We start from the raw sequence: 18,470 nt of genomic DNA on the forward strand, positions 1-18,470 counted from the left end.
ATGCAAAACCATCTGAGAGGTAGGACAGGGTGAAACTGGAAGAGATAAGAACAAGCCAGTGGAACCTGTGACACAGCTAGGATGAAGGGCCAGGAAAATGATCTAAATAGCAGAGTGTTGAACGGACTCAGCAAGGGCGAGGTTGCAGAAAGAAAGGCCAGAGAGGAAACTGCTCTGGTAAAATGTGAGCTGAGAGGAGCACAGAAAGCCTTTGCATGGATGAGTCCGTGTGTATATGCAAAGGGGAAGTTCTCTACATGCCCTGCTGGAAGCAGCAGAAAAAATTGCCCATAGACAGCCTACGTGGGTCTAGAGAAGAGAAGGATAAGTCAAAAAGGAAAGGAGGTTGTAGCCTTTGGCAGTGGGATAACGTTGTGGTAGTTCACAGCAACGAAAGGAAAGGAGAACGCAAAAGAAGGTGCAAACGTAGGACTAGGATTTGGGGGTGATGATCTAAACAGAGAAAAGAAAAAGGACTGCACAGAATAAGGGCAAGTATTTGAGGGAAGGAGAGTAACACAGATACTAAGAAATTCACTGAGGAGGACAGTAATGAGAAGAGAAGGAAGAGAGCAGCGTGTAATGCAGAAGGGGCACATGGCAAAAGCTGTGTATGGCCGAAAGTGAACAATAATACCCCGCTAGCTATTACAATAATGTTTAGGTTCTTAAGTAACCCTCCTAAGACCTTTGACTTCATAATGTTAACGTTATTTTAATAGTTTGCAGGGGGTGGAGCGATATTTATTCACGTGTCTAAATCCTTTAAAATGCTAATACTGAAAATCAAATGTTTCCAGGTAGAATTTCCCCCCCACCAGGTGGTCAACCTGCTGCAGACGCCCAACGCGTCCGATTCACTTAGCCGCAGCAGGCTTTTATCCCCCGAGTTATCTTTGGCCGCTAGAAGGAGATGGAGAAACAAACCGTGTCTTTGGTGTTTCTAGAGACTTCCCAATAGAAAAGAAAAACTCGGGACTAAAGATTTCAAGCACAGAGGTCTAGTGGTTGTAAGCGCTGCTGTTCCTGTCTCTACCTTCTCTCCAGAGACCCATTTCCAGCCATTCACTACTTGTTTTCTTTTTCTGTGTTTCTATTCTCCTTCCTTCACAGGTTCTTTTTCTTTCCTGCCACCCCATCCTATTGCCCTGCCACTCTTCCCCTCACCTGCTGTCCTTTACTTTTCGCATAACAGGGAGGCAGATTCCTCCTTCTCTTCTCCACTCCCTGAGCACTAACAAGAGAAAGACAGAGAGCTCAGGCGAATCAGTCATACCCGGTTTCCGATCTTCTGTGCAGATTTACAGCAGCCACGGTGCAACCAGGGGATGCAATTGCATGCAAGGTCCTCTTCAGCCCCTGCTCAGCCTCTCTGCCACCTGGATTGCCTGTGTGCTGTTTCCACACCAGGGCTCTCAGAGGGCATCTCCCAAAAACATAGTCGGCAAATTGGAAAGACTGTCCATTGAGCATGTTAAAATTGCCCTTTTCCAGATTTAAAAACTTTGGCCAAATTTCAAGTTCTCACTGCAGAATATGGAAACGCTAACACTTCTTGAAAAGACAACAGTTAGAGCTCTTATTTATACATACATAATATACATGCATACACACACACACGTCTATACAGATATTTTGTAAATATGGACAAAACAACGTCTTTTTTTTCCCTAACCCCAGTTGGAGAAATGGGTGAAGCATTTTAGATTAAACTTTCCAAAATATTTGCCCAAGGCAGACAGCATGGAAAATTTTGGCCCAAATGGTTTAAGTTTGGCAAAGTCATAAGCAATAGAAAACAGGGTCTTATAATAGAAAGCGTTGGGCAGCCTTATGCCAGACATCACTGTTTGTGCTGCTTGTAAGACTTCATTTTCTTTAATAGGAGCTGCATGGCAGGGCTGTAATACCCTGGGGCTTCCTGTCTTTAATTTCCTTTGAATATAATCTTGGTCTTAAGCCTTCCTTCCTAAATAACCTCTGTCTTTAATTATTTTTTTAACCAAATTACAACTTAACAAGCACACATTCTCATAAGACAGAGCCTCTAATTATCGAAATGACAGTGCCTCTTAGAATCTGAATCTCACAGTGTTTCAGTGACCAATTGAATAGGTCAGTAAATAATTATACACCATCATTGCCAAAAAATAATTAAACAGGATATTATAATAAGTCATTGTGGATACCTACACCTTGCATTACTCAGTCACCTGGATGATTCTTGTGCAGGAGTATTTTCTGAAGTGAGTAGCACTGAGCTATACGTACACAGTCCCAAGTGCTCTTGCAATTAATTAGTTAATGTGGAAGTTGTATTAAACTATTTTGACTGGGATAAATTCTGCACACATTTCTCAGTCCTTATTTAGGCAAAAGAGTCACAAGAAAATGGAAGAGATGTCAGGATGTGGCTCACCACCTTGGATACATTGGATAAAATTATTCTGCTAGAGAGAATTTTTAGATTAACTATCCTTTTGGGAATAACTTTCAGATGCTTAGAAAGGATAGTTTAATTTTGCAGGATCAGGTTCACAGATTCCCCAGAGTTACAGTATTGATGTGTTGCCTCATCCTGTGATGTGACATGAAATAGTCACAGTTTATGAAGTCAGGGTCTTTAAAAACTAAGCCAAATTTGCTGCAGCGTCCTTAACCCCCAAATCTTCCAGGACTGTACCTTTTAAAATAGAACATCACATTTTGATTGCTTGTCTGCTGCTTTGGGGCTCTACTGTAGCACTAGTGGTCAGAAATTTCAGACTAATTTCTTTACACCACTTAAAGAAATTCGCCCAGCTCTGGCCCTGAAATACCATTATTATGAAAACACATGTCTCAAACACTTATCACATAATTCACACAGTCATACCTGGGGGCAATTAGACCCAAACAGTGATCCAAATAAAAGTGTCTGAACTGTTGGGTATTTAGCGACATTTCTCACTCTAGCTAGTTCCAAGATCGCTTACCCTGCCCATGGGCTAACCCTGCACGCACATCTGTCTCTTCGCTACTGCGCACAGGCAAATATATCCGGCACAGTTGATTTGCTCCAAGAGCAAAAGACCACATCCATTTTAGTGGCTCACCTAGCCGTACCTTCTTTGCAGAGGCTGCGAAGAGGGTTTCCATGTGTTGTGATGGATGTGGACTGCCCGCGATGGCCACAGCTTGTCCCATGAAACCCTCCTAGCACGCTTCTTGGTGACTGGCAGCCTTCAGACCTTATCAACTTTGGATCAATGCACCCAGCTGAACTAGAACTGAAAGCATCTGCGTTCCTGTGCCAAACTTCCCGAGTTACCCACGCGTCTCCTCTACGATATATTTCTAAGTTATTCCTTGTGAGGTATTCGGGGTTTCTCTAGGTTAAAAAATAACGTAGCTTCTTTTTAGGTACTAACAAAACCATAGAGCAATATCCTTAGAAAAACAATTTCCAGTTGTTTCAAGAATGGATTCACGAGGAAAATGAGTCTAACACTTAAATCTTTCCTTTAATTATCAGTAAAACTCTACAACAAAGTTTTTAAACCTCAGTTTGAATATGAATGAAAATTCCTGAAATATCTGAATTGCCTTATTCAAGGTAAAGGCCCGACTCAAGGAAAACTGGTCCATCTTGAAAGCAAACTAGAAAATAAGGGCTATATACTTCTTCATGAGCGTTATGCTAGTCTAAATAAAAAAGATGACTAACATCACCCTAGATTCAACTTTCCACAGCAATTAGCTAAAGTATCTCAATTTATCTTTCCCTGACAGTTTATGATTTTAAGGAAATTTGCGATTTTTTTTTTTTTAATGGACATTTTAGCACCATCTGCTGGTATTAAAACTTGCTCTGGAAACCGAACACCAGCTACCTGCTTCATTTTAACTTCCTCAAAGCCTGCTTCTGGCTCTTATTAGGAAAGGTTAATTGCTTGCTTTTCTACTACAGATCCCAGGATTGGTTTAGTAATTCATCTGAATGAATCATGCATCCAGATGGAATATACCTTCTGGAGGTCATGTATCAGGAGCAACACAATATTAAAGAAATAGCGTATCTACAGCTACATCTAGGAGTAGATGTGATTGTTTTTTCAGTTTAAGAAGAAAAACTTTACTCCTTAAGGGATAATCAAACTTTTTCCCCGATTTATTCCGAGTAGACAGTGATATTTAGACTAAAGAACTGTGCTACGATATTGGAGATTTGGAGTCTGGTTTGCACAGCCAAAAACAGACCTGCTAAAATTATCTCTAACTACATCCAGTTATATAACTATATGACTTACCTCATCTAATTCATCTAGTTGCTTTTTTATTTCCTCAGCGTGCTTCCAGCTCAGCACCAGTTCCTTCCTGTTCAGAACCTCCTGGGGCTTAAATAGCCTGGAAGCACCTTAGCAAGTGGTCAGACTAGGTCTCTGCTGCCTTTCTACAGCGCCTGTCTTGGAAGCAAGAAACATCTTCCACCTCCAGCATATGTTTAATCTGTTCCGGTGCTATGCCAAGCTCACAAAATTCCTCTCTACAAGACTTGCCAAATGCCTGGGTTTAACTCTGACAGCATCGAAGAGCAGCAAGAAGTCTGCCATGGACTTTGTGGACCCCTCAGAGGGAAGGGTTACTCCCGACCCATTTGAGTTCAGGCATGTCTAGCGAGCAGATACACCAGGGCCATTTCAAGTTGTTCTTTTGTGGCTGTTCCTCTTATCAGTGACTCCTAAGACAGGAAAAACCAGGAATGGACCTAGGGATTGCTTTTTTAATCTTCCCTTTCAATACTCAACATTAATCTTTATGGCCCGTACTTCAAGCTATGTCCCATCTTGATAACCTCCTACAAACTACCATCACAGCCCTTTCTGTACATCATCTTTCACGTAACCATCACTCTAAAGATTACACTCCTTTCCTTAACTCTTCTTTCTTTCTTTCCTCCACTCACAATGCCCATTGTCTAAAGCTGGAATTCAGTTGTCGGGACCTTAATGGGGTGTAGAAAAATAATCTCTTCAACAAGTGCATTCCAGATTGCTGTAAAAAGCTGGTGTAGAAGGAGCAGACAGTATGAAATGCCAGTTTAACAGCATGATGTGTCCAGCTGTTATGGGCTAGCAACAGGCCTGGGAACTGAGACTTTTGACGCATGTAGTCTTGCTGCAATGCCTTTCTGATACAGAGGTAAGCAGGCTGCAGCCTAACAGTGTCCTGCCATGGTCAGCTTAGGCAGCAGTTGTCCCAGGGAAGCTAAACAGCCATAAGACAATTAATTACCTTTTGCTCTCCTTCCAGCCGTACAGATAAGGTTAAGCAAAGCCCAAACCCTGCTTGCCATAAATTCTCTGTCCCAGAGAGTGGTGACTGAAGACTTTTCAGATAAGTTCTGGGGTAAGTTTTCAAAGTCATGCTCAAGAGGGTCAAGTCAAAAAATAAATCCTGTTATTTGTTAAAAAGATTTGTGGGTACACCTCCCGCATTCACTGCTTTGAAATGTACCCCTTAATGTCTGGAGGGGATACAGAGCCTACGGCTCTTCTAGGGTTTCAGGAGGAGGAAGAAAGGCCATGACCCTTAATAAAGATTATTCTGCAGAAATAGGTCTATTTGCTTTTGCGTAATCTTCTACAAAAGAAGCTTGATAAAAGGTGCAATGCTGTAATCTAAAGCAATTCCTTAAGAGTTGTGGAGAATCAAGGAGGACCTTGGACATGTTATATGGGTTGACGGAGAAACTATCTTCAAGAGGTTCAGGCCAGAGGTGGTTCCAGTCACAGCTTCCAGTCTCTCTGGACTGCAAAATAAAGAGGCAAATTTAGTACCATTACCCAAACTGTATCTTCTGACACTGGTGAATGTCAGTTCAAACTCATTTCTAAATTGCTTCTTCCTGCATGAATATCATTTATGCTTGTTTAATTTCCAGCAATATCAGTGAGCTTCAGAAAAAGGTTTATCCAGAAGAGCCAGTTTGGGCGGGGAGGGGTTAGAAAACATTTTGCTGTTTCAGCAAAAAAAGGAAACCATGGGAGCAAATTAATTTGGGCAAATTTCCCATTAAAACCAAGCCAAAACCTTTTGAAAATGTCCATAAGTTGAACTGTCCTCTCCAAAATATTTTGAACAAAGGAGTTCCTTTGAATCGCAATCTACTTCTTTTCAAATTTAAATGAATGCATATTCAAATAAAAGGTCCAAGATGAAATGAAGACTTTCCAAATTTAATAAAATGAATTGCCCTGACCTCAAAGATAGCATTTGTGGCAGGAAGCCACCCCTGTGCTTTGGGAACTCATTGTACACTGTCACCCAGGCAGCTGGGTCCCCCTAAGCTCCACTGCGGCTTTTCCCAGTGGCTGCACGTAGATGGGCAATAAGTACGTGTGGGAAGTAAGAATGAGGTACTCCGCTAGAGATGTCCTGTAAAGTCGTATGTGAAGTTAAGAGAGACTAATAACTGTGTGGATATGAGCTCATTTTTAAAAGACTGCCAAGTGCCTTCAGAAAACTCTGTTGGCTTTCAGTAAGAGTAGTGAAACATCTGAACTAGGTGCAGCAAATTTATCTAAAGAAAAATGTGTTCTTGTGACATTTGCCTACTAATGGACATTTACATTAGATATTTACATAATTTTCCACAAACTTTTAATATCTGAATGTAGCTTACACGTGTCCATTAAGAAAGAAAATAATGGTAATATATATACATATATAGAATTCCCAGTTATTCATCTAGAGCTCTGATTCTGGGTTTCTGATGTCTCCAGAGAAAGTAGATGATGTGATATTATTAACAATATGTGGTTTATTAATAATATGTGGTGCAAGAGATATAAAAGGTTGTTATATTTGTTTCATTAAATGACCTGACTGGTAAATTATGGAGATTTGCATTTCAGAAATAGCAACATTTTAATTATGCAAAAAGAACAGACACTTGTTGAAACCAAAATACTTATTTTAAGTGTGTTCCTCACACACTCATCCTATAGGAGGAAGTAAGACATTTCAGAAAAAAGAATAAATTTGAACTGGAAATCCTCAAGCATGCCTCATCCCTGATCCCCTGCATCAGAGAAAGGAACAAGACTTACTGTGTGGTTGTCAGAGATCTTGAGACAATTCCATGTTAACCCATCTCCTTTCTGTGATTGGTTTCAGATCTGGTCATTTCATGAAAAAGAAATGCCATACCTGCACATCTCATGGGTACATTCTCGAGAACAAGGTTCTTTCACATTTTGGAAAAGAAGAAAGAAAACTTTCTATGCATAAAATATTTAAGTTTAATGAAAAAAATCCTGGGTGAACTGCATTTTTTCTTCTACAAGAAGGGCAAACTTGCAAGCCTTTAGGATTTTCGCAAGCCACACAACAGAACTTCAAGGTGCAGAAAAGACCATTTCTAAGTCTGACAGGTGCTCCTCCCTCCATGGCTCCTCCTGCCCTGCCTTCTCTGGCTTTGTATGAGCTCCGTCCCCGTATAATTACATTAGGCTACTCAGTGTTCTCACAGTAGAAAGAAATAGCTTAGGTAATGGCAGCATATAGTTTTCCACCAGTCTTGCTAAGCACTGGTCTCACTAGAAAAAACAGGGATAGTGTTGGATCAATTGCCAGTAATACTGGAAATACAAATACGTCATTTTGTGGCTATTCACCTTCCACTGTTGATTATTAGTCACAAGCAAGTAATTCTCCATTTTTACATCTATCCTAACTTGGGCATTCACTCTCCTTGGGTATTTTGGGTGCTGCTGGAGGAACACAAATAGCATCTCATTCCACTCTGGTAGGATAAAATACATGTTTCCTCTTGGAACTAATCCAGCTCCCACTGGAGGCAACAAGAAATAGGACCTTTAATAAATTATGAGAGCCTTTAGCATGTAACATGTAGTGCCTTGGAAATTAATATTTGTTCACTTCCTAACTAGCACTATTGTTCAGATAACCTCTGTTCCTCCAACCCAACACAACAAAACTGACAGTCCACTAAGCCGTTAGGTGGCTAAATAGATAGGGAGACAGACAGATAGATATTTTGACTGAGATAATACCTAAATGTCTCTTTCACGGCTGGAGGTCTGTGTTCTTTACATGGAAATCCTGAGTTTGGTCCACACTAGTTACCATGGTGTCAGTATTCACCGGTTATTGTGCTTGGGTAGAAGATGCTATGAGAGTAATATAGTGCCATTCTGCTTCAGAACTTGTGGGCAAAGTGAGCTGATATGTGCTGACATGTAGTATTAGCATTTCAGATCAGTAAATCTGTATACACTGTAAAAAGAGGGAATAGCAACAAACCCCTACTTCAAAACGTACTTCTTAAGATACAAGTATTTCTTAACTTGCACTTAAAACAAAATGCAGTTGCAAAACTTGGAATTGAATTTCAAGCTCTTGAAGTTCATAGAGTATCTGGAGACGGCATTTCTGCTTCCAGAAAGGACCCCTTGACTAGAATCAGAAGAGGAAAAGCAAGGCCAAGTTCAAGTATTAGGTATACACAAAAATCAAAAAAGGAGCTACTAGTACACTGCAGTGAAGCTGTGCTTTAGGTGACAATGAATTCAGCAGCAGCAAAATATTACTCTCACAAGGGTTTTTATTAGCACAATATAACCTGATAGCAAAAAAAAGAAGCCCCCGGGGTCATCATTCAGGTGGAAAAAAAAAAAAAAAGAAAACTTGAGCAAAAATCCTTTCAAACCATCATGAAAAGGTCTAAGCACAGTCTTGGTATGGTGGAGAGAAATTAAAAAAGATGTCATGTAGCCATGTCAGCCACATCTGTGACCCATATGGTACATGTAACAAGAGCATATGTCTATACCTAAAGAGAACATTATATGTTGTATAAGGCTAGGGTAAATGTAAAAGTGAAGTAGAACACCTTCACATTACAAACACAGTTTGCTATTTGTGTCACATCAAAGAAAGAGTCTTTAGGAATTATTGCTCTCTGAAGTCATTTAATTATGATTAAGTGAACTAAGAACTAGTGTAAATGGTATTTTATACCCCAGTGAATTAAAGTATGAGATCTAGTCAAGGTGAATAAGATTTACGGCCAAAACTCATGCAACCTTACAGTAATTTCATGACACTTTTACTACTAGCCGAGACATTTCAGTTCTTGAAATAATTAAAAGTACACAAGCATATTCTATTCTTTGGACACTTACAATATAACATGGACAGAACAGAGAATAGGTTGCTTCGCAGGTGATTTATGCACTTCTCCTTTTTATAATAAAAGGGACAAAGATGATGCAGGGCAAATACAACTTTCTGAGCTTGTTAAAAAAAGAAAGCGAAAAGGAAAAGGAAGCATAGTAAGATGTCCACAAATCTCTTTCAATTGGACAAAATCTGACCCAGAAGAAAGTTTCCCATCACAAGACTCATCTCTGGTTAGTCCAAAATACCTGTCTGCTAAAGAACGCATTTGTTTTGTTGAGACCCCATGCATAATATGAGCAGGTAAATCAGCCAACTCATTTTAGAGACGCTGAGGGACTTCTCTCAGATTTTTAGCTCTAAGGAAAATTATTCCCAGGTATTTGCCTTCAAATAGAAATAAGAGTGTCCAAGAAGAAATGTATAACATATCAGGGAATAGTTATATTTCACAGCTTTTCCAGTTGGAAATAAACTCGTTTTCCAGTAACAACTGTTAATCCACTCTCCTCTAGCGTCTCTGTCTGAAAGGCTCCAGGTAAAGAACAGAAACTTGGCTGACAGAAGAAAGTACCAGATGGCTACTGGGATGGGAAAAAAATTGAAGAGAAGAAAACAGTGAAATGCGAGTTGTAGAAATAAGGATTGAGTCACAATCGAAATGTAAGTAGAGAACCAGAGCCTTCAGACTTTAATGGGAGCCACGTTAGCAACAGAGCAGCTCCCCAAGTGGTAAATTGCAGGGCCTCAAGAGGCCTTCAAAATGCACCACAGTGTTAAATTGCATGAATTACATGTATAAAGAATGTTCCCCGAATCGACACTTTTGGCTGATGTAGCCATACACATCTGCACAAACCTGTCTTCCTGCACAAAGGATGTGTAAACCTGAGAACCCAGGCTTGTCTCCTTCAAGTGTACGCAACTGCCAATGCAAGTGCGTGTGTGTGTGTGTGTGTGTGTGTGTCTCTGTGTGTGTGTGTCTCTGTGTGTGTGTGTCTGTCTGTGTGACGCACAAACTGTGCACTTTTCCAGTCTTTTACAGAACTTCCAAACTCCCAATAATCTGTATGGAACGGACAGCTAAGCAAAGGAGTAGGCAATGCATTTACCTTCGAATACTGTAATTAGTTTGGCAATGTTGTAAGGATGAGGATCATAAAAATCATCAAAATTAACCTGCTAAAAAAATAATCACTAGTATTAATGGTCATGCCATGATATATTTAGTAGACAGTGGTATGGAAGAAAACAAAATCTGGGAGCAAAATTGAGTTCTAAAGATAAAAGACATTAACTGACTTATAAATGGGAGAGTCCAGGTTACAACATACATGTTCTTGACCTATTGCTCACCGCCTTCTAGCTCTAGACACTAAAATTTAATTCAGCAACACCTTTATTATCTGTCTTGTTTGATATCCTTATGTTGCCTTCAGAAATACTGTTCTAAAAGGACTGTATTAATATTTGTGAATATTCGGATTTGTATCTAATTTTGCATATTTGTACTGTATTGTCCCCATAGTCTTTGAGAGATATTTTCAAATTATTAGGCGCACAGCTAATGCTGTTTATGAAATAGCAAGTATTGTATAGCAAGCTCAGTAACAAAATGGTTGCTTTTAGCTAGCTCAGGCACCCAGACTCATCACACCCGTTCTGAGGCGCGCCCCTCCGCCAACTGCCCCTAGACACGGCACTGCGAAACAGCCTTCCAGGCTATCCCTCTTTTCCCTTTCCTTTCTTCTTCGTTTGCCTCTCCTTCCCTTAGATGATCTTCAGCCCACTTGGTATTAGAGACTTCATTAAAAAATTCCAGTTGAACTGAACTAGCCGATTCTTATTGCCAATGAAATTACTTTTTCTAAGTCATCTGTGTGGAAGACTAGCACCTGGAGACACTAGATAGCTCGCGGGATTGGTAACAGGCTATGGAATATTTAACCTCTAGGGTATTGGCTTAAATCCAGAGTCAGGACCAAACTTGAAGCATCAGTCTCTTCGGCAGGCTGCCACATGACACCTTTAAAAATTATACCCCTTCGCTCAGGAGAGCCCTTGCCAGCCTTCTGTTCAGAAACTTTCTGCTCTCTCCAGTCTGAACCTTACAGCTGAGACCACTGCAAATTGGAAGGCTATAATTTAGAAATGTGCAAAGTGTTATGCCAGCACAAAATAAAAGCTTTAGTGCAACTGTATGAACAACCCTATGAACTACATTTAATGGTCTTCCACGGATTGAAAAGTAGATCTATGATTTTGCTGTCGACATATGCCGTAACATAACAGATAAATGAGAGAACTTGGCTGTGCCCAGAGCCTGAAAAGCAACAACAGTCAAAAAGAGGCTATATGCAATCATGCCAGTGATCTTTTTTTCTCTCTATAGTGCATCTTTATGGATCAAAAATCCAACTAAATCATAATTAATAAACAAATAAAAAGAAGAAACTTAATAGTTTTTAAGGGAAAATAAATGGTAGTAAGGATAGAAACCATCAAAATTAAAAAGCACTTAACACCAAGCAACACAACGGAAGTGTAGCCTGTTCTAAACAAAAGACATTCCCATGCACCTTTTCCACACACAGCAGCAGCCGCCGCCTGCTCCTTCTCTGTGATGGTCCTGGAAAGAAAAGTCCCGCACCACTCCCTTCCCTCCCTCTGCGTTATCCTTGTCCGCAGCAGATTTCTTCACACCCTTCTTCAAGCCTGATCCTCTTGATCTTCAAGCGAAGAGAAAATGATTTCCATTTGATGTTGTGCATCACTGCTCATCTCACTGAAAATACAGTAACTCCCTCTATTACTGACTCCCAACTTAGCAGGTCTGTGACTGTACAGTATCAGTGAAAGCACAGCTGGAGAAATAAAACCCGTGTAAATAGCTGAAAAGATAGGTAAAAGTCTGGGCACTGATCCAAAAACACTAAACTACAGACTCCCAACATCTGGTTCGGGGTGGATTCCAAGAAAGACAGAAAGACAGAAAAAGAAAGACAGAAAGAAAGGATTGATTTCGCTGTATATTTTTTACATAAGGTTTTCATTTATTTTTTAATTCATCAAAAATTGTACCCAATTATTATGGTTTAATTTCTTCACCTTGCTGCATCCTGTTGCTGCCCTATTTTAGCCATATTAATCAGAAGGAAGAAGTGCCTTGGGCAGGATTTATAAGCAGCCCCCACTTTCATACTTGCGTATTTTATTGTTATAAAAGCAAATGACAGACAAGGAACTGTAAACCTTATTATCCAGCCTCTCTTTTTAGCTAAATCTGGGCTTCTAACCATACATACGATAATTTTATATGGATTTCATGATCTTTCAGGCAAATGGTCTCAACAGAACTAACCATGAGCTTGTGTAAGCGCTGTTGACCCTAGAGCGAAGCCCACACTGCTGAGCACCTACATGAGGACCCAGGACCGCACCACGTAGACCATGCCTATGTGAAGAGTAGTCTTCTGCTTTAAACAGTTTTACTAGCTGAGAGATTCTGCTGAGGAGTTCAGAGACAACAGCATCATTTTCAAAGCTCACACATTACTTAAAATCACAAAGATCTCCGGTTTTCAGGGTTATTTCTGCCCTATTTCTGTACTTGGGATCTTTTCAAGCTCCTGCCTCATTGTGTTAAATGAGTGTGTCATCTGTTACACAAATCACTGACAGTTCTGGCCAACAGATTGCCCCAGGCTACCTGCACCTCATGTCCACCATCAATCCCTTCAGATTAGCCTTCAACTCCCTTGCTCAGCAGAGAGCTAAAGATGTCGTTCCCAAAGACGGCTTGCCCCTCTAGGACAACATTACCGCCACAGGGACTCCGTCCCAAGCAGATAGCTCTCTGCCTTGTCTGGGTGTCTTTACTCTACAGTGGTTTTTACTTTGCCTTAACCAACCGGTAGCAGACACGTGCAGCCAGGCCTCCACCCTGCTCATGCACCAGCTTTGTCCCTGCTGTTTGCCAGGGCTCCTGCACCAGAGCCGCCTGGCTGCTGAACATCTGCATTCCTCCCACCGCTGCCAGTGCTGTCCAAATCTCAAAAACTCTTCATGCGCGCACTCACAGGAATCATTAAATGCACAAATGAGATGCAAGCGGCTACAAAAAGCCTCCAGACGATGCTGAGTTTACCTACTTTGTGGTTCATCATCGCCTCACTCAGAGGTGAGCTGTGAGTGCTTGTGTGCTTTCCAAATGTTTTTATATGCATACAAACAGAGAGAGAAGAAAACATATATATATATATGCGCATGGGTAATTGAGTTACTCTCCTGCCCAGTTATTAATTCCTCTCTACACCTGAGCAAGATATGCATTTTCTCACCTTCTCCTCTCTCGAGCTAGAAGGAAGGAACCACAGAGCTTAGGACTTGCAGCCAAGCGAGTGAGCAGCCATGCTGGACACAGACCATCTCTCCTCCTTCAGAGCACTGTACCCTAGCTAGCGGCACCAGAGAGTTTATTTCCATCAGAAGACCCTTTGTGCAACGAGTTAGTGGCTTCCAGTTAATGCACGCTGCCAATGAGACTGCAATAGACCGCTAATTGTGTCTCAGTCCGTGATGACGTTTCTACTTAAGAAACAAGGCAATGACATTATTGAAATGGGAATCCTGTTAGGCCACTGATTGCTAATACAAGGAGATGAATTTGTCCCTTAGCAACAAACTCCCTGAGAAGTAAGGAAGCTGCTGTTCTCCAAGATCTGTGCAATTTATTCTTTGAGACTGGAGCCTAAGGGCAGTAATTACATGCGCATATTATTCAGACTGGATTCTTTTCTTGAAAGTGTCTATTTAAATGACGCCAATTTGTAAGACTATCTCTGCTACCTGCTCCTAGCCTCCTGCCTCAGAAGGCCCAGCTCACTCCCGTGGCCTGCCCTCCTCCTGCCCATGCCCTCTCACCTCTCCCCTTGCGCCAGCCCAGCGCTGAGCTGACCCTTTAGCGAGCACACGCAGCTCTCCAGACAGCCTGGAAACAACTGACTCGCTCTGGAAGTGCTTGACTGATGTTCCACTGCCGTAGGCAGAAAAAAAGAGAATAAAGCAGCTTGCTGCATAGCTCACAAAAAAAAAAAAAAAAAACAGCGCTTTGAAAAACGGCTGATAGGCCCTCCACCCATGCCTTTGTGCTACCCACATCAGTCTAAACACACGGGTTCACACCCGGGCGCCTAGATCACACGCTGAACTAAAGGCACAGTTGCAAATGAGAGGGGTAATTTCAAATTAAACAAAATATCCTTCTGAGCTACACTACCAGCATTTTACAACAAAAGCAATGCTGAAGTTGCATGACCTCCCTGATGCAATCCAGTGTCCTTCACTCCATCTCCTCCTGCAGTTCTTACTCTTCTGCAATCCCTCATCTGGCAGAAAGCTAGAAGAACAGGATGGGACGGGACAGTTTTCTGCTGAGTTTCTTTCCAATGAGTTTGGAACTGTTGGGTTGGTTTAGGGATCTCAGATATTAGCCAACACGGACCTTGTGGGTTAAAAAACGGGAGGGAGGAAGGAAGAGAGGTGAAAATGTCTGAATACAGCCTCCATGACTCCTCTTGTAGGGACAGAATTAATTAAAGCATTTCACAAACATTTACATTAGACTGAGTAAATTTCTAGCATAATACAGAAAGTACATTTGCAGCCCATGAGCCACTTGAAAAGATGAATCATGACAGTCAAACACACCTCTATATCCTTCCTTTCCAAGGTTCTTGCTTTATAATCAGATTTATACACAAATAGGCCATAAAGCTAGCTGAGACAGTACAGCTCCATCCTGTACAATGAAAGCAACACACCAAGTCAGTGAAGCTTCAAGGAAGTCACTTTTTTCTAAATCTCAGCCCTCTGGCTTTTCACCACCTGGACACCAGTTCTAAAACGATGACCTCATCATTTATCATTTTACCTTTCAGTGCTTTACTTAATACATGACCTGCTCAGTAAAATATTTGCAGACTTGGTACTCTGGTACTCTATCCCATTACAAAGGCACGCATAACATTTCACATCTCTTTCATGCAGGTGGTCCTCTGTTCTAACTCAAGGCCAAACAGAATATAAAGTTAGGCCAGTTCAGCAGTATAGGTGAAGGCATCTGAACTGAGGGGAGGGTGTACGGTAACTGCAGATGCCAAGTGTGGCTATACATTTCAAAGATAGTGCTAATTTATTTATTTGGCTTACAGTGACCGAATCCATCTGTCCGGTACAGATGATCAACCACAAGACGTCTAGGAATCACTGTGAATCAACATTTTTTTTGTTAAAATTGTTCACATATGTACCAAGGAGCCACAGAAAGGTATATTAAAAATGGTCCAGTTCTTTCAGGCAATTCCACCCCATTAAATTTTATGAGTACACATGTCTGAGAAGGAGGAGAAGAGAGGAAAAGAAAAAAAAAAAGTATGTATCAGATACTTTTATGTTTCCAGTTTATTTTTAGAAGGTTTAACAGTGCAAAACGTAATGCCTTTTCAGTTCATTTCTCCAGTTTTTTCTTCGTTCCAAGAAAATATTTCCTGTGCTAGATGATCTCTCTCTCTTTCTACATAGTTTTATACTGGATGATCTAGCTGTAAACATCTTCAGACACAGCAATTCAGATTTACAACCAGCAAACAGAAGGTATCAATGCAAGTATCTAGACATAGGAGTTACAGTACGTATAGGCAGGAGGCATTTCTTTTCAGGTTACTTACAGAACACATTTGTGCAACTGGTTTTGATTTCTATTTATAATTCTCACTAAAGAGAGAGATGTGAAGCTTGGTGCTTGTGGCACTCAGCACTGATAGGTTCCGGGAACGTTGCTCCCTCCACAGAAGACACTGCAAACTGTGGGGACTGTCACATACAGGTCTCTCCCAAAGGAAGAGTTGCCTTTCCAAAAAAGAAAGGCATCAAAGAGGAGTTCAGACGTTTTCCTGTGCAGATCGCTAGTTTTTGGTTTTGTTTTTTTATAACAGTCCCCTGTGATTCCAATACCGGGCTTGCTTAAGCAAAGACTGTCACAAGAGCAAAAGGGCACATCCAAAGACACGCAGGTGACAGAATCTGAGAGTGAAAAGTATTTTACAGAGCCCCTTATTATGAAAGGTTGCTAAGGAAACTGTTGAGTCCAAAATGACTTACTACTCTTTCTCTTTTTTTCAAAGACTCAACTATTGTGCTCTCAAATTAAGATTTGGCTTTGGCTTTTAGAAAGATGTGAATAATAATAAAACCATATTGCTGCACATATGACATGATTAAGAAGCTCTCTGGGTTATATACAGAGGAAATGTCTGAAAAGGCATTGGCTGACACTTATCAAAAATTTGAAAATGGAAATTACAGCAAAAGGAAGTAAATTGGCCAAGGATTTTAAAGGAAACAGGATATAATGATTAAACAGATGACAACAAATTAAAACCCCAGGTCAGGAATCTATGCAAAAATCTCAGGAAGACAGGCTTTTAAGCTGGTGACATCATATTAACGCATGTCCTGTGTCATCCAGACATATTCTGGAGGTTTCGTTACAGATACAAAGTAGATGATTTTGAACTTCTTTGTTTTAGTCTGTTACATACTACTGACTTCTCACGCCTTTGCAAATTAGTGAAACAAGTCTCCATTCATAATACTATTGCTCAAATCCTACAACGCTGGAAGGCCATGCTTTCCAGTACTAAGCTTATTGTCAAGAAAGAGCACAGCATTTTTCCAGACATAAGTTAATAGTGAGTCATACTGTTTGTGTTTCCCAAACAAATTAATAATAACAACTAACAATTCATTCCTGAAGTTCCTGCATGCCCCCAATTCCAACTGGCTTCAGCAGGAGCCAGAAATGCTCTGCTGCTTTGAAAATGAAAACCATCCTCTGTGTTCCAGCAAAAATTTCTACAGATGAATCTGATAATAGTTAAAGGTGACATTTAAAATATTTGGAAAGCAAATCTGGAAATTAAAAATCCTAAACCAGTAAACCAGAATAAGCTTATTTTAGAACATGGACTTGGAAGACCTGCACTCCCTTTATCTGTGCAACCAGCCACCGAGGAGCAGGTTCTGTGTTTATTGGTGTTACTGACATCGACAGCATCGTTACTGGTACGATAATTTATTACCAGTTATTATTGACATCACCGATGGAGCAATCCAAATACAAAAAAGCTCACTGTTCTGAAATCACCAGGACCTGGCCAGAAAAACTGAAACCTGACCTCAAGTCCTGGGCAAATCTATTTTAATGGCAGTCTTTCAAATGTGTGTAGGTACACTTTGCACCTGAAGCATCTCTTCTTGTGAGGACCTTGGTTATTTACAAGACGGGCGCTAGCATTCCTGCCTCCTGGAAGGAGAGGTGGCGGCTCGGGATGGTGCACGGGTTTGCCCAGCACAAGGAATTTCAATGAAGCAGCAACAGCACACTCCAGTACTGGGCTCCAGCCTGCCACCTCCCGTCACCGATACTGCTGAATGGGATTGCTATGCAGTTCTTCAGGGTGAACAGTTTTTAGGATTTGGATTCAGGAGAGGAACATACAAAATCACTTCAGCCTCTGCAGCCGTTAGACAACTGCCTGAGCTCTGCCCCGAACAGAAACGCTCCCAGACTGAGACCTCAGTGCTTAGCTCTTGGAACAAGAGAAACGGGACCAGAAACGAAGACTGACTTGTGCGGGTGAGGATGGCGGTGCTGTTTAAGCGAGGGCAGCCTGCAGTTCACCTACGTGGGGAGAGGAAGGCAGCGTAGCGCAGGTTATATAAGCAAAGTCACTTGTGGTATGCGCAGAATGTGCACGGAGGGTGCGCCGGGAGCAAGGGCCGCGCCGCCAGCCAGGGCTCGGGGGGGGGGGGGGGGGGCACCAAACCCCGGTAACAGGTTGCCTGACAAAAGACGTTTGCAAAACGCAGCCAGCCCTCTTTGCCCTTGCTGGGGTTTCTGCCCTTGGACTCAATGCCACAAAAGTCATCAGATACCAGAATGGACAGTAGAGTGTGTTATTTAATGCTACCAAGATAATCATAAATAAAACAGTCAACATCTCTCCAGTGCCCTCATCCCCCTTCCTGACACAGGCAAGACTTCTGCAATTGTTGGCAACAAAGTGCAGGCAAGATATAGAGTTGAAGGTAAAGAAAAAACGTCATACCATTTCCGGAGCAGTCTGGGGTTTTTTTTTTGCTCTTGCTGCTTTGTATTTTTTTCCCTGACTAATTAAATCAAAAAACTCCAAAACAGCTCAAGCAAACAATGCACAAAGAAAGAA

At 41.3% G+C, this 18,470-nt stretch overlaps 1 long non-coding RNA gene across 1 annotated transcript in view; it reads right to left on the reverse strand.

The window, feature by feature from the left end:
- LOC138068821 (uncharacterized) overlaps positions 1-4,364 on the reverse strand; it is a 148,902-nt gene extending 144,538 nt beyond the window's left edge. The window contains exon 1 of the long non-coding RNA XR_011143582.1: positions 4,290-4,364. This is a non-coding gene — a long non-coding RNA (uncharacterized lncRNA). The remainder of the gene's footprint in view (positions 1-4,289) is intronic.
- Between the last annotated feature and the right edge of the window lie 14,106 nt (positions 4,365-18,470).

The sequence above is a fragment of the Struthio camelus genome, chromosome 11 (genome assembly GCF_040807025.1).
Source record: "Struthio camelus isolate bStrCam1 chromosome 11, bStrCam1.hap1, whole genome shotgun sequence".
NCBI classification, from domain to species: domain Eukaryota; kingdom Metazoa; phylum Chordata; class Aves; order Struthioniformes; family Struthionidae; genus Struthio; species Struthio camelus.